This window comes from Zea mays, chromosome 1 (assembly GCF_902167145.1).
Source record: "Zea mays cultivar B73 chromosome 1, Zm-B73-REFERENCE-NAM-5.0, whole genome shotgun sequence".
Lineage (NCBI taxonomy): Eukaryota > Viridiplantae > Streptophyta > Magnoliopsida > Poales > Poaceae > Zea > Zea mays.
Window position 1 is genome coordinate 263,572,370 of NC_050096.1, and position 14,964 is coordinate 263,587,333.

The 14,964-nt window shown below is 44.7% G+C and overlaps 2 long non-coding RNA genes across 2 annotated transcripts; one reads left to right on the top strand and one right to left on the bottom strand.

Annotated features, from left to right (window-relative positions):
* The first annotated feature begins 3,023 nt into the window (after window positions 1–3,023).
* LOC109943778 (uncharacterized) lies at window positions 3,024–3,874 on the top strand. The gene is made up of 4 exons (XR_002266861.2): window positions 3,024–3,185; window positions 3,282–3,370; window positions 3,592–3,651; window positions 3,805–3,874. It is a non-coding gene; the product is annotated as an uncharacterized lncRNA (long non-coding RNA).
* A 9,881-nt stretch (window positions 3,875–13,755) lies between these two features.
* Window positions 13,756–14,713, bottom strand: LOC103643761 (uncharacterized). Its single transcript, XR_561268.3, has 3 exons — window positions 14,502–14,713; window positions 14,345–14,424; window positions 13,756–14,094 (listed from the first exon to the last, which is right to left on the bottom strand). It is a non-coding gene; the product is annotated as an uncharacterized lncRNA (long non-coding RNA).
* Window positions 14,714–14,964: the final 251 nt, after the last annotated feature.

Here is a 14,964-nt window from a genome sequence, read left to right on the forward strand (position 1 = left end):
CTTCTGTCGCCTGGCGCACCGGACAGTTCGGTGCGCCACCGGACACTGTCCGGTGCGGATCTCCTTCCTTATTTGGCGAAGCTGACCGTTGGCACTTGGGAGCCGTTGGCGCACCGGACACTGTCCGGTGCACACTGGACAGTCCGGTGCCCCATCCGACCGTTGGCGCTTGCCACGCGTCGCGCGCGGATTCCTCGGCCGACCGTTGGCCCGGCCGACTGTTGGCTCACCGGACAGTCCGGTGAATTATAGTCGTACGCCGTTAATCACTTCCCGAGAGCAGCAAGTTCGCCTGAGCCAGCCTGGCGCACCGGACACTGTCCGGTGCACCCAGACAGAGCTGACTTTGGCTGAACAGACCCATCTTTAATTTCAACTAGATTTTTCCTGTTTCCAGCACTTAGACACAATACATTAGTCTCTAAAACAGTGTACTAAGTCTGAGAAACATACCTTTATACTTGATTTGTACTTTGTCCACCCTTTAACACTTAGGCACTTGTGTTGGACACTAAATCACCAAAATACTTAGAAATGGCCCAAGGGCACATTTCCCTTTCACAAGGGGATGGTGGTCAACGATAAGGAGAAGGAGTCCTTCGTCAATGATCCAAAGGATGACAAGCCTACTGACTCGGGCGCGAGTCACAAAAGAAAAGACGGGAAGAAGAAGAAAACGAGGCGCATCAAGGAGATCATCTACTACGACGACAGCGACGAGTCCTCTTCTTCCCAAAAGGACGACGACAACGACTATGAGAAAAAGAAGACGGTTAATTCAAACTTCTCCTTTGATTATTCTCGTATTCCGCATAGTTCAAATGCACATTTGCTTTCCATTCCACTTGGCAAACCTCCACACTTTGATGGGGAGGACTACGGATTTTGGAGTCACAAAATGCGTAGTCACTTGTTCTCTCTCCATCCAAGTATATGGGAAATAGTAGAAAATGGAATGCACTTTGATAGTACGGATAGTCCCATGTTCATTAATGAACAAATTCACAAAAATGCACAAGCTACTACTGTTCTTCTAGCTTCATTCACTACTAGAGATATGCTTATTTAAGACACACATTTTAAGACATATATCAATGTATTTTATAGAACCGTCTTTTATCATATGGTGATGAGTAAGTTAAGACGGTTTGTTGGAGATCCGTCTTTAATAAACAAGTGTTTTGAGACAGTTACATAGTAAGAAATGTCTTATATTGATTTAAGACAGATTGTTATTGAAAACCGTCTCAAATCAATATACCTTTTGAGTCATTAAGATTGCAAGAATTGTCTTAGATTTTGGTTAGCATATTAGACACTTTTGTATATGAAACCATCTCAAATAAAGATATTATTGGAGTCGTTTAGACTATAAGAATTGTCTTAGATGTTAGTGGGTATACTAGACACTTCTAAATATGAAAATGTCTTCATATAATATTTCTAATTAGACATATTATGAAAAAATGTTGTAAATAATGAATTCAACTTAGTTTGATGATATATCTCTTCAGGTTTTTTAAAACCTTAACCCTCCTCCCTCCACGTTAACGTTTGGCGCGTATGACGACACCACATCGTGCTGACGTGTGAAAAATTATTTATTATTTTCTTTTTGTGTCTTCACTTTCTCTCCTGATCATGAGCCCTCACTAGAGACTACCCTCGACCCGATTCGGTTTGGACCCAACTTCCCTCCCTAATTCGTCTGCCACATGGCAGCTCCCAAACCCTAACCCATGGGTCCCTCCTCCCCTATGCTCTCGCATTGTCGCCGGTCCTATTGGTCGCGGCTCACCCATACTCTCGCGTGCCTGAACCCTAAGCATCCTCCTGGCCGCTGGTGATTGCTGCCATGAGCCTCTATGAAGGGCATGCTACGAACGCAGCCTCTATTGCGACTACTCTATTGCGACTACTCTCGATTCCATCCCCGTCTGCCCCATGCCGCCGCTGCGCGGAGCCAAGCGCCACCGGAAGGCGGCGTTGGAGAAGAAGGTGGCAGCGGTCGCAATGTCGTCTGCCGCCGCGGGCGACCCTCCCGGTGACTGGTGGGAAGCCTTCTGCATCCGGATGTCAGGTGCGTCTCCCTCCCCCGTCCGCCTCTGGCTGCCTGATGGCCGTGCGTATGTCTATTTATTAAGATTTGTTGCGGATTGCGCGGTGGTTGCTCCCCCTGGCGTCCGGCGGCGATTGGTAGATCTGTGTCGCCCCAGGGACGAATTGCGATGGTAATCTTGCGGGTCTGTCGATCCTAGTATGGAGTAGGCGTGACTAGCGTTGTGGCAATGCTGGAGTTGGAGCAATGCCGCTGGCCTGATTGAATGTCTGTCGTCGTGCTCGGCTTTTACTAGGTGGGAACAGTGGACGTTCCATTTTCTGCTGGATTCTGTATCCTGTTCTTACTGGCAGTATCAGAAACTTCAGTTTCTGCTGATTGGCTAAAATTGCAGGTGGTCTGAAATTAATGCAGCTAGTCCCGTAGTTTCACTTTGGCAATGGTCTTGATCAGTCAATTGGATCGATCGGTACCGCCTACACGGATATGATAGCTATTTTCTTGCTCTATAAGCACAGGGTATTAGATTTGTGGTTGACTTTGCCATGTAGCAGCACCTGTATCGATGGATGGGAGTCATACGACTCTGTTGGAGTGAACGACTTTGCCATGTCTGCTGCTTGCTGCACAACATAATCATAGACCTTCAGGAAACAACAGTGGACGAGGCACAGTCGCCGAGGAGCAGCAGTGGGACGGTAGCCGGCAGGAGGTACTCCATGACGATGCGATGTGCTAACGATCGGGTATTGAGCGTGCCAAGCGGCGATGCGCGTGTCTAGGGCTCACACTCGTTTTCATGGGTTGGTAAGGTCGTCTAATTCAGAGGTGGTCGAGGGATTGGTTGGCGTCATCCTGGATTTGAGTCGCATTTTGCCGGAAGCTCTATCCTCTCTGTTTCTCTTCCTATCTAGTCTATGATTGATTCGACCTGTTTTTTGGGACAAGTTAGAGTAGTCTTCAGTCGGTGGAGTTAATGCAAAGCTGAGTTGCTGCACGTTGGCTTTCTTCAGAGATGGCTTCAGCTGGTGTAGCCCCATCTGGGTACAAAAACAGCAGCAGCACTAGCATTGGTGCCGAGAAGTTGCAAGATCAGATGAACGAGCTAAAGATTAGAGATGATAAGGTGAAGATGCATTGATATCTTGTTTCGGGCTTACTGTAATTTCCTCAACATTATGCGGGACTGTGATGTAACCTTTGGTGGGAATGCCAAATGCAGGAAGTTGAAGCAACCATAATTAATGGGAAAGGGACTGAAACTGGGCACATAATTGTCACCACTATGGCAAGAATGGTCAACCAAAACAGGTGAGTGCTTTACTGCATTTGATCATGATTTATCAACTATTCTACATGTTTTTGTGCATGTCTGAATCTAATAATTGAGAGCCAAGACCATAATTTAATGTGTTATTTTTAGTGCATTTGATCATGTTTTTAGTCTGCAAACTTATAAGATTGTGGAGTTCTGATCAATTCTGTCAGGTTCTTTTTGTATGATAATGTGTATTTATTGGTTGCATTTGCAGACAGTGAGCTACATGGCTGAGCGCATTGTAGGTCAAGGTTCTTTTGGGATTGTCTTCCAGGTTATTTGCAATAACTTGTGACTGACTTTGATATGTACTATTATGTAGCTGCCTGTGGTGTTGCTTTCCACGCGCTGCACATGTTTTAGATCTTCATATCTTGTGTGCTATAAATCACCTTTCTTAATCAAATGCCATTTCACCTGTTCATAGGCTAAGTGTTTGGAGACGAGTGAGACTGTTGCCATAAAGAAGGTTCTTCAGGATAAGCGTTACAAGAACCATGGGATTGTGATTAGTTACTTCATTGCAAAAAAATTTAGGAACATTACTAATGTGTGGTAAGTTTATTCACTTTTTATTTTAGTAGACATTATGACATTCCATTTGGAGACAAGAATCTACAACAATTGTGAAGAAACAGTCCTTTAACAATTGCAATTAATATATTATGGTTTTTCTGCATGTACTCATTTGAAACAAGTACCAGTTCATTCCTGACAAGAATCTACAACAATTGTGAAGAAGCAGTCCTTTAACAACATGTTGTAATTATTAAATTATGGTTTTTCTACATGTACTCATTCGAAATAAGTACCAGTTCATTCCTCAGCTAATCTTCTTGAACAGCTTATTTGGTTACATCTTCAAGTACCCATTGTTTGAAGCTTCATATCGATGGAGCTCGCATCTTCCATGCGTCCGTGGTGAGTAGTATGGTACATGCATGTGTTGTACTGTGATTTTATTTATATCTGCTTCTGATACTATCTGCAACAAAGTTAGTAAAACGACCAGTTAGACTGTATATTTGGGGGTATAAAATTTCTTTTCTGATATCCACCAAATTCAGGTGTTATCCTCTTTCTTTCCTTCTTTTCTACTCTTTTTTCAAAATAGTAGAGAATTATTTTTGTTTTATACTTATGTGAAAGCCTAGTCAAGTAAAACCATAAGGGAATAATGATTGATGCATCATGCGGAAATATATTTGTTTTTGTGCGATGTTTTGCTTTGGTGTGTATCCAATCAGTATGTAGCTCATTTATTGTAAAAAAAATAGAAAAAAAGAAGAAATCGAAAATGTAGAAACACAAAAGGAAAAAGGCCTCCCGCAGCCGCGCGGCCCGCAAAACTTCAGCGCTCCCGCGGCCTGCCTCCCCGCGCGCAGCCCACCAGGCCATCTGCGCGCATCGGCCCAGCATGCCCCCTCCCCGGCCCACCTCGCGCTCCTGCGCCCCAGCCGCGCGTAACCCAGCAGCCGCGCCAGCCCAGCCAGCCCGCTCCCACGTTCCCACCTGCGCATGTGCATGTGCATGGGCAGACTGCCTAATGGCTCTTGATGACTTCGTCGATTTTCCAACCGCATGCTCCCTATTCGTCCGCGCGCGCGACGGATAAATTGCTCATGCCTTTGTCCCTATGTCTGCGCGACTCCATTCTCCTCCCTCCCTCTCACCTCGCGATGCCGCCCACAGCAACCGTGTCTGCGTCCCATGGCTACCTAGCACGCTCGCACGATGCACTCATACTGCTGTGCAGCCACACCATCACGTTGACGTCGACGCCGACGAGCCCTTCTTCTCCGACGAGCCCTTCGTCTCTGGTGAGTTTCCTCCCTTCTCTGTTCTCCGTTTCCGTTTTCTCTACATCGTGCTGCTTAGTCATGCTCTCGCTTGCGCGCCCCGCTCCGTAGCCTCGTCATGTCGTCCCTGCTGCCGCTGCGTAGCCCCGCCCCACACATCAGGCCGGTTGCGTGCCCCCGCATCTAGCAGATGGCTGGTGCCCAGGCAGCCGCGACCAGGGGCTAGCGTGGCTAAGGCGCCGGCTCCCTGGGATGGCGGCCAGGGCAGGTCCCAGCGAGTTCTGTCGCTAGGAAGGCCATGGCTGGGCCACAGCTCCTGCGCAGCGTCGATGCGCAACCGTCCCTGCTCCCTTGGCGTCCTCCGTTCGGTCAGCCGCGACCTCCTCTGGCCGGCTAGCAGCCTCCGTCCATGCGTGAAATTCTTGGATGAGGAAAAACCGTTCTCCTGCATGCATGCGATTAGTGGAAGACGAAACCTTTACTAGTGGGCTCCACTGCATGCCGTGGGAAACCTCCAGCACACATGCGTGGAAAATGCCCCCTTCCAAACATGGCCACGTGTTAGTCATCCATTAGCTCTTCCCTTGTGCAAGATCTTCTGTGGCAAGATTCTCTACCGCCCTATGTGCGGCCAAATCCTCAGCCAGTCAATTTGCGCCACCTCTCGTAGTTTGTTAAACCTCCATATCCTTTGCATTAAACGTCTATTTTAGCCCGTTCCAATTGCGTTAACTTTTATAATAATATCCATATTAGTAATATTATCTTATCGCGTCACAAGTTTTAATTACTTAATTAGTGGTTTATTCAATATTTATGACCTTCTAATTAAGACTAGTTTATAGTTTATCTCGCGCTTTTATAAATAAATGTTAACTTGATTATTAATACTTGTGTATTATAAACTCATGGTGGTTTAGCGAGTATCGCGTATCGCGTGCGTCGCTCGCGCGGATCGCGCGAGCTGTTCGCACGCGTGTCGCGTGTCAATTGCACGTGGTCACGTGCGCTCATTGTTGTCGTGTCGTATGTTATAGCTAAATATTTAATTATTGGTTTGTTCGAGGGTTAATAAAATAACAATTTAATTAGAGCGAGTTTGTAGTTTTAACTCATGCCTTTATAAATATAAACGTTAATTAACGCGATTAATGCCAACCAGGATACTTGTCATTAATTATTTATTTGTTGTTCGCGCGCGACCTCGTTTATGCGTTATCGTGCTGTTTCGCACGAGTCGTTCGCGAGTGTCACACGTACTGTTCGCACGCGTTGTCGCACGCCGTGCGCGTGCCGCAGTGTTGTTTCGTGTGTCGTGCGGCTACGTGTGATAATAAATTATTTTCGTTTATAAACACTCATGTTAATAAGGTTAATTCGTCAAGTCATATATTTTAGATAATCAACCTAAGGTTTGCTCGACTAATATTTATTAGATTAATATCTCAATTAGATTAAATGTGTAATGTTTAATTTGCGCTTTTATAATAAATGTTAACTTAACTACTTTCTATTTATTTAATATTTGTTTAGTATAAACGTGTCACTTATTTAGTTTTCCTCGTCTGTCGCGCGTGCTGTTCCACACGTGATGGCGTGTTCGTTCGCGCTCGTCGCGCGCGCTGTTTCGTGTGTCGTCAGCGTGCGATGTCACGCCTGTCCGCGCGTCGTTCGCACGCTGTCGTGCTGTTTCGTGCGTCGTCAATTCGCATCGCTTAGAATCTCTTGTGTTAATTAAATTACTTATTTATTTGACAGCTGTTAGCGTAACATATTTAATCAGAACTAAATAGCAGTTATAATTTATATCTGATAATATCGAATTAAATGTTTTACTTAATATTTATTTAGCGTAAATGCGATATCTTCCAGATCGACGCTTCGAGTTCGACACTTCTTTTTCCTCGCGTGACTGTAGTAACGCGCTCAATTTTGTTTTGCATGTTTTATTATGTTTGTATTTGTATGGTGTAATGTTCTTATGCATATATGTGTTTGCTTGCTTGTGTCTGTTCGTCTTCGCTCCGCGTTGCGATTAGAATGCGATCCATCTCCAAGTTTCAAGGGATCGAAGATCAAACGTTGGTGACCATGTGATCAAGCTCTCTGAGTTCTATGAGGCTGAAGATCCTGAGCATCTGTTTGGTGAAGGCAAGTGTCCTCTGACCTATTATGTCCCATTTACTTTATAACTCATCAACCCGCATACCATGATCAACCTAAGGATTGACTAGCTTTGTATTTACCTTGTCCTTGATTACCTTTTGGATTATTATGGTTAGCTTCATGCTATTGTTTTACTTTAATCAATGAACATGATGTGAACACTTATGATACGATGTTGTCTCTATGATTATGATGTTGGACTGGTGATACTTTAGGGGGCTCGAGCGGTTTCTCGAGTGCCTCTCCATAAGGACCTGTTCGTTGGATGACCGCCCGGGAAAAACAGTGCAACCATGAGGGTGAAATGGGACGCCCTTAGCTAATTAATTAGAGGAACTAGAGGTGTAGTTGCTTCGTCGTCGTGCCGTCAATGGGGTCCAGGCACAGTGCTTGCTCTGCCGAGGCTGGGTGCCGAGGTTCTTTCGTTTTGCTTTTGTTAGTCACCCTCCTGCGGGGAGGGGTACTGTGTTTATCAAACTTGAGAAACCTAATGGGCGACTATGACCTCTAGGGAATCTTTGTAAAAGCTACGTAGTGATACCCTCTCGGACCACCTAGGAAGTGATCAATGGGGAGTCATGATCCCCGGGCAAAACGAGAATCACGACTCATGGGTAAAGTGTGCGACCTCTGCAGAGTGTTATGAAACTGATATATCAGCCGTGCTCGCGGTTATGAGCGGCCAAGGGAGCTCCATTGATTAGAGATACTTGATCAGAGATGGTTGGTTTAAAGGTGGTGATGAGGATGATGGTTGTGATTATGATTATGGTAATGGTAAGTGGTACTCTTTCCGTTTGGAAAGGGTACTTTTGGGTTAACAACTTGGGTTAATATTAAAACCTGGCTCTCTACTAGTAATAATTACCTGATCAACTAAAAGCAACTGCTTGACCTTAACCCCACATAAAGCTAGTCTACTACAGTCAAACGGGACATTTGCTGAGTACGTTGATGTGTACTCACCCTTGCTTTCACAAAACACCAGGTTGCCTTTGGTGCAATCTATGCTCAGGTAAAGAAGAAAGAGAACGGTGTCGAGGCGGATCTCCAGGAGTTCCAGGACTTCGACGAGTTCGAGGATTAGGCTAGCGACCACCCCCAGTCAGCTGCCTGTGGTGGGTTTATTTACGTTGGCTACGTTTCTATTCTGTGTACTTTGATTATATTATGTAAATGACTCTAGTCTTTATATTATTACTTACTCTTTATTGTTATTCGAAGCATTGTGCTATGATGAGTCATTTATGTAATCGCCGTGTACGTGAATTTCTGATCCTGGCACGTACATGGTTCACATTCGGTTTACCTTCCAAAACCGGGTGTGACATAAGTGGTATCAAAGCCGTGCTGACTGTAGGACCGCTGACCTAGAGTAGCAATGGCCATTTTAAGGATTTATTGATCATTACTTCACCTCATCCTTGATTTTGCTTCAAAATAATAGTCACCTCGACTAATTCTATGTTGTGCTCCTATATGCCCCCTTGCCAAAATTATTTTATTCTAGTATGGTCTATACTTCTCTTATTCTATTAGATCTGATCTCACTCTTGTGCTTGCGACATCCTTGTAGATGCCCACTAACCATAACATTCTTGTATTTTTGGGATTCTTTCCTTTTTCGTCATTAAGTTGCTACCATCTGGCGAACTCTAGTCCTTTGGTATTGACATGCTCGTATCCCTTCCATACTCTTGTTTCAAATACTTGCCTCTAAATTTCTACTACCTACATAAACATTTCATTTACATGTCCATGACCTTCCTGTCTTTTGAGACCCTTTCCTCTTTTGTTGTTAAGTCGCTACCTTTCAGCAATTTATTGTCTCTTGGTATTGGTATGCTCATCTCCTTGAAATCTTTCATACTCTCATCCTTTTTATACTTACCTTTACATCCCAAGGTCTATTTAAGATATTTCATTTTACATGCCCTTGACCACCCTTCTTTATCGATGATCCATGAGCGGTCATTTTATTTTGCACATCCTTGGTGATCTCGTTGTTTCCTTATAACTTCCTTGGGTAATGAATTTTTACTTCAACCCTTCTGTTGGAATCATACTTATCTTACCCTTGATTATTTTCTCCACTTCGCCACTTCGCAAATCTTGCCTTAACTCTATCCTTGGTTATGCTTTTCACGATTATCATCTTTACCCTTGTTGCCTCTACATCTTACTTCGATGCTTATATTATACCTGTCCTTTAAAACCTTCTCTCTTCCATCTCAATTTCATAGTTGTGTCTTACCTATTTTCCCTTGGTCGTATTCTATTCCTTGCCGCTTGCGAGTTTTAACTCCATCCTTGGTCGTGCTCCAGTTGGGTATTACCTTTACCTTTCTCATCTCTTAATCTTACCTTGGTGATTACACTATGTCTGTTCTCTAAGATCTTCAATCTCCTATCCCAATTTGAGAGCAGTGTTTTACTTATCTTACCCTTGGCAACATTGTCTTCTTTACCGCGTGTAAGCTTGTGCACAACTCCATTCTTTGTTGTACTCCTACCACTGGCTCTCCCATGCCTTCATCTTTTCTCTCATACCCTTGTCTATTATTGCCTTTGACCCTTGCGATATTGAGGTATTCTACCTAAATGCTTACCTTGAACTCATCCTTTAAAAGCCTCCCCTTTCTTTCTACCCAGATTGAGAGCTGTGAGTTACCTATCTCTCCCTTGATTTCTTTTCACTTCTTGTCGCCTTACAAGTTTTGTGTTAATTCCATCCCTTGCTGTGTTTTGATTTGCTATCACCCTCACCTTGTCGTCCATCGATATTGCCTTGATACTCATCTTTATTCCTACCCTTTAAAACTCCCCTCTCTTCCACCTCAATTCGAGAGTGGCAATTTACCTATCTGGCCCATGGACGCACCCTCTCCTTTAACATTTGCAGGTCCTGTCTTAACTCCATCCTTTATGGTACTTATATCGTTCGTCTTATGCCTATTTACCTCCTCTCATACATCCTTGTTCATTAATACCTTTAAAAAACCCTTGTAATATCTATACCCTTACCTTCATGCTTACTTTGAACTTACCCTTTAAAGCCTCCTCTTTCCCATCCATGTTCGAGGATAATGCCTCATCTATTTCATAATTGACTGCTCCCCCTTCTTTGACATCTTGCAAGTCTTGCCTCAAATACATCATTTGTTGTGTGATTGTCCGTTATCACCTTAACCCTTGTGATCACTCGATCTTTACCTTGATGCTTATCCTGTACCTACAATTTTAAAGCTTCCTCTCCCATTTCAGTTCAAGAGTGTTGTCTTACCCATCTCGCTCTTGATCGTTCCCTTTTCCTCTGCCGCATTGCAGTTCTTAGCTTTTGTTTGATATCACTCTTACCTTTGTAATCACTAGATCTTGCCTTGATGCTTATCTTAAGTCTGCTTTTTGGAATCTCCCCCTTTCTATCTCAACTCGAGAGTAGTGTTCTACCCATTATGCCCTTGGTCGTATCCTTTTCCTAGTCGCTCACAATCCTTGCTTTAACTCCATCCCTTATTGTGCTCATGTCCCTATCCTACATGTCTTGTTCTCATCCTTGTCATTCAACAACCATAGGGAGTAGTTATTCCCTTTTCAAGGAGGACTACTATTTAATTAAAAGGAACGTATGGCAACGTGTTGTTTGTTGTTGTATGCTTGTGTTGTTTGTCTTTGTGTGATGAGTGATTTGCTTCTTTGTGATGAGTGTTGATGTGTTGTGGCCCTTGGTCCGCAATGACATCAGTTTACTAGGTGAGTGCCGTAGAGTTAGGTAGTTGGGTTCTCTTCCCTGCTCTCTTTAATCCATCTATGCTTACCTTTTCTATTTATACCCTTCCCTCTTGCACCTGTCCGGTTGGCAACCTCCAACTCCAAATTAGTCAAGATCAGGGTTGGCAACATCATCATCAAGTGCGTATCAACGCTCCTGTTAAGGGGGTTAGCCGCTAACCCCAATGAAGACAATGCGATCAACATCAACCAACAAGATCAGAGTGGCGCAGTGAAAGCGTGTGTGGGTCCTAACCCACAGGTCCAGGAGATCCTTAAGAATTGCCTTAGCTGGTCATGAACATCCGAAGGTCAAAACAACCAGTCCACAAGTTAATCTTATAGAAAAGTCAACTCAAGAAAGTTGTGAACAGCCAATGAACCAACCTTGTTTTCTTGCTAGCTTCTTGAATCTCGGGGGCGAGATTCCTCTTAAGGGGGTTAGATTTGTAACACCCTGAATTTGGGGGTATAAAATTTCTTTTCTGATATCCACCAAATTCAGGTGTTATCCTCTTTCTTTCCTTCTTTTCTACTCTTTTTTCAAAATAGTAGAGAATTATTTTTGTTTTATACTTATGTGAAAGCCTAGTCAAGTAAAACCATAAGGGAATAATGATTGATGCATCATGCGGAAATATATTTGTTTTTGTGCGATGTTTTGCTTTGGTGTGTATCCAATCAGTATGTAGCTCATTTATTGTAAAAAAATAGAAAAAAAGAAGAAATCGAAAATGTAGAAACACAAAAGGAAAAAGGCCTCCCGCAGCCGCGCGACCCGCAAAACTTCAGCGCTCCCGCGGCCTGCCTCCCCGCGCGCAGCCCACCGGGCCATCTGCGCGCATCGGCCCAGCATGCCTCCTCCCCGGCCCACCTCGCGCTCCCGCGCCCCAGCCGCGCGTAGCCCAGCAGCCGCGCCAGCCCAGCCAGCCCGCTCCCACGTTCCCACCTGCGCATGTGAATGTGCATGGGCAGACTGCCTAATGGCTCTTGATGACTTCGTCGATTTTCCAACCGCATGCTCCCTATTCGTCCGCGCGCGCGACGGATAAATTGCTCATGCCTTTGTCCCTATGTCTGCGCGACTCCATTCTCCTCCCTCCCTCTCACCTCGCGATGCCGCCCACAGCAACCGTGTCTGCGTCCCATGGCTACCTAGCGCGCTCGCACGATGCACTCATACTGCTGTGCAGCCACACCATCACGTTGACGTCGACGCCGACGAGCCCTTCTTCTCCGACGAGCCCTTCGTCTCTGGTGAGTTTCCTCCCTTCTCTGTTCTCCGTTTCCGTTTTCTCTACATCGTGCTGCTTAGTCATGCTCTCGCTTGCGCGCCCCGCTCCGTAGCCTCGTCATGCCGTCCCTGCTGCCACTGCGTAGCCCCGCCCCACACATCAGGCCGGTTGCGTGCCCCCGCATCTAGCAGATGGCTGGTGCCCAGGCAGCCGCGACCAGGGGCTAGCGTGGCCAAGGCGCCGGCTCCCTGGGATGGCGGCCAGGGCAGGTCCCAGCGAGTTCTGTCGCTAGGAAGGCCATGGCTGGGCCACAGCTCCTGCGCAGCGTCGATGCGCAACCGTCCCTGCTCCCTTGGCGTCCTCCGTCCGGTCAGCCGCGATCTCCTCTGGCCGGCTAGCAGCCTCCGTCCATGCGTGAAATTCTTGGATGAGGAAAAACCGTTCTCCTGCATGCATGCGATTAGTGGAAGACGAAACCTTTACTAGTGGGCTCCACTGCATGCCGTGGGAAACCTCCAGCACACATGCGTGGAAAATGCCCCCTTCCAAACATGGCCACGTGTTAGTCATCCATTAGCTCTTCCCTTGTGCAAGATCTTCTGTGGCAAGATTCTCTACCGCACTATGTGCGGCCAAATCCTCAGCCAGTCAATTTGCGCCACCTCTCGTAGTTTGTTAAACCTCCATATCCTTTGCATTAAACGTCTATTTTAGCCCGTTCCAATTGTGTTAACTTTTATAATAATGTCCATATTAGTAATATTATCTTATCGCGTCACAAGTTTTAATTACTTAATTAGTGGTTTATTCAATATTTATGACCTTCTAATTAAGACTAGTTTATAGTTTATCTCGCGCTTTTATAAATAAATGTTAACTTGATTATTAATACTTGTGTATTATAAACTCATGGTGGTTTAGCGAGTATCGCGTATCACGTGCGTCGCTCGCGCGGATCGCGCGAGCTGTTCGCACGCGTGTCGCGTGTCAATTGCACGTGGTCACGTGCGCTCATTGTTGTCGTGTCGTATGTTATAGCTAAATATTTAATTACTAGGTGAGTGCCCATACGTTGCAACGGGAACATATAATATCACGGTAACTTATGTATTATATGTCTCCGTTGCAACGCACGGGCACTCACCTAGTAACAACAATAATAAAGGAACGTCTCAACAATGACCGAAAAAAAGAAATATTAGTGTTTTAAAGGCAACAAACAACAAAAGGTACCCCTTCGTTAGGTACTAGAGGACGGCAATGACTATTGTGGTTTGGGCAACAACAGAAGGTACCAAAGGACAGAATGCTGACAACACGAGAGGTTAAAAACCGTGGCAAACTGGCAACTTTGTATGGTTAATTAGTTACAGGTGAGTGACCGTACGTTGCGATGGTGTACAAATTATTCGATAAATGTTAGTGCACAACAAGTACATGGAAACGAACAACATATATATCAACCCCAATATCTCACATATGAGGAGTGGACATGTCAGTCAGTAATAGCAAGTGATTGTGCCAGAAGTTTCAATGTACGAAGATAATTAACTGCTTTCTCAATCATAGCAGAAGCAATAGTACCAAGAATGCACCCATCCAAATGGACATGGAGTACTTCTTCGGGACCGGTTTGCTCAATCTTCGGTAACACTGGGTTCATTCCAACACGAACCGCAGAAAGCAACTTCTTCATTTCCCCAAAATTTTTGATCACCCCTTCTGAGTTGTAGAACGATGAAACACCTGAAACACCAAATTTAGCTGGAGCTAAAGAAATGATAGCTTACTACAAACTTTAGATGTACTATCCCCAAAAAGGACAAGCACACATTTATATATAGAAACATTTAGACAGAAGAATGCAGATGCAGTACGCTGCCAAAGATGAAAGAGAAGCAAGAAATCAAGTATATGATTGAAGGCTGTGTTATGTGTTCATGAGGTACTGTGCAGATTTAAATTCAAGAGAAATGACAAGATGAGAATATCATACGTCATGTAGAAGTCATGTGATTCAGTAAACCACAAGGCTCTCCGTCAGGTGTATGAACTGGACACAGGAAACCCCATGATCTACAAGGACATTTTCAGTGCAGGTACAATAGATGCAAGCAAACAACAACAGAATGACATTAAGAGGATAAACATACTCCGGGAGTAACTTTCTAACAGATGTTGTACGCATTTTAGCAAAAGCACAACCCCTATGAACAGAACGGAAGTGTGAGATATAACGATGAAAGTTGAGCCGTTCAGCATGAATGGTCATCCCTTCTCTCTGCAAATTTAACAGGAAAAGCCATTATTAGTTCTAAATATTCTTCAGAAACAATGTAAGCACCAGCAAGATCATGTGTATTGGCATCCATTATTGTAAACATTCAGCTTTACAATAACAGGTGCGGGGGCGTCAGTGCCGTCGATCTGTCCTTCAGGAACCCGCCGCCCCGCACCTGCCATTTCAGGAACCCGTCGATCTGTCCTTCAGGAACCCGCATGAATTCGGTGTGCCTAGATCGATACCGATAATATCTGCCATGGTCGACTTTGTGCTGCTTGCCCAGATATTTGTGTCAAAAAATATTGGAAGTCTTATCAATAAAGATGATTAGC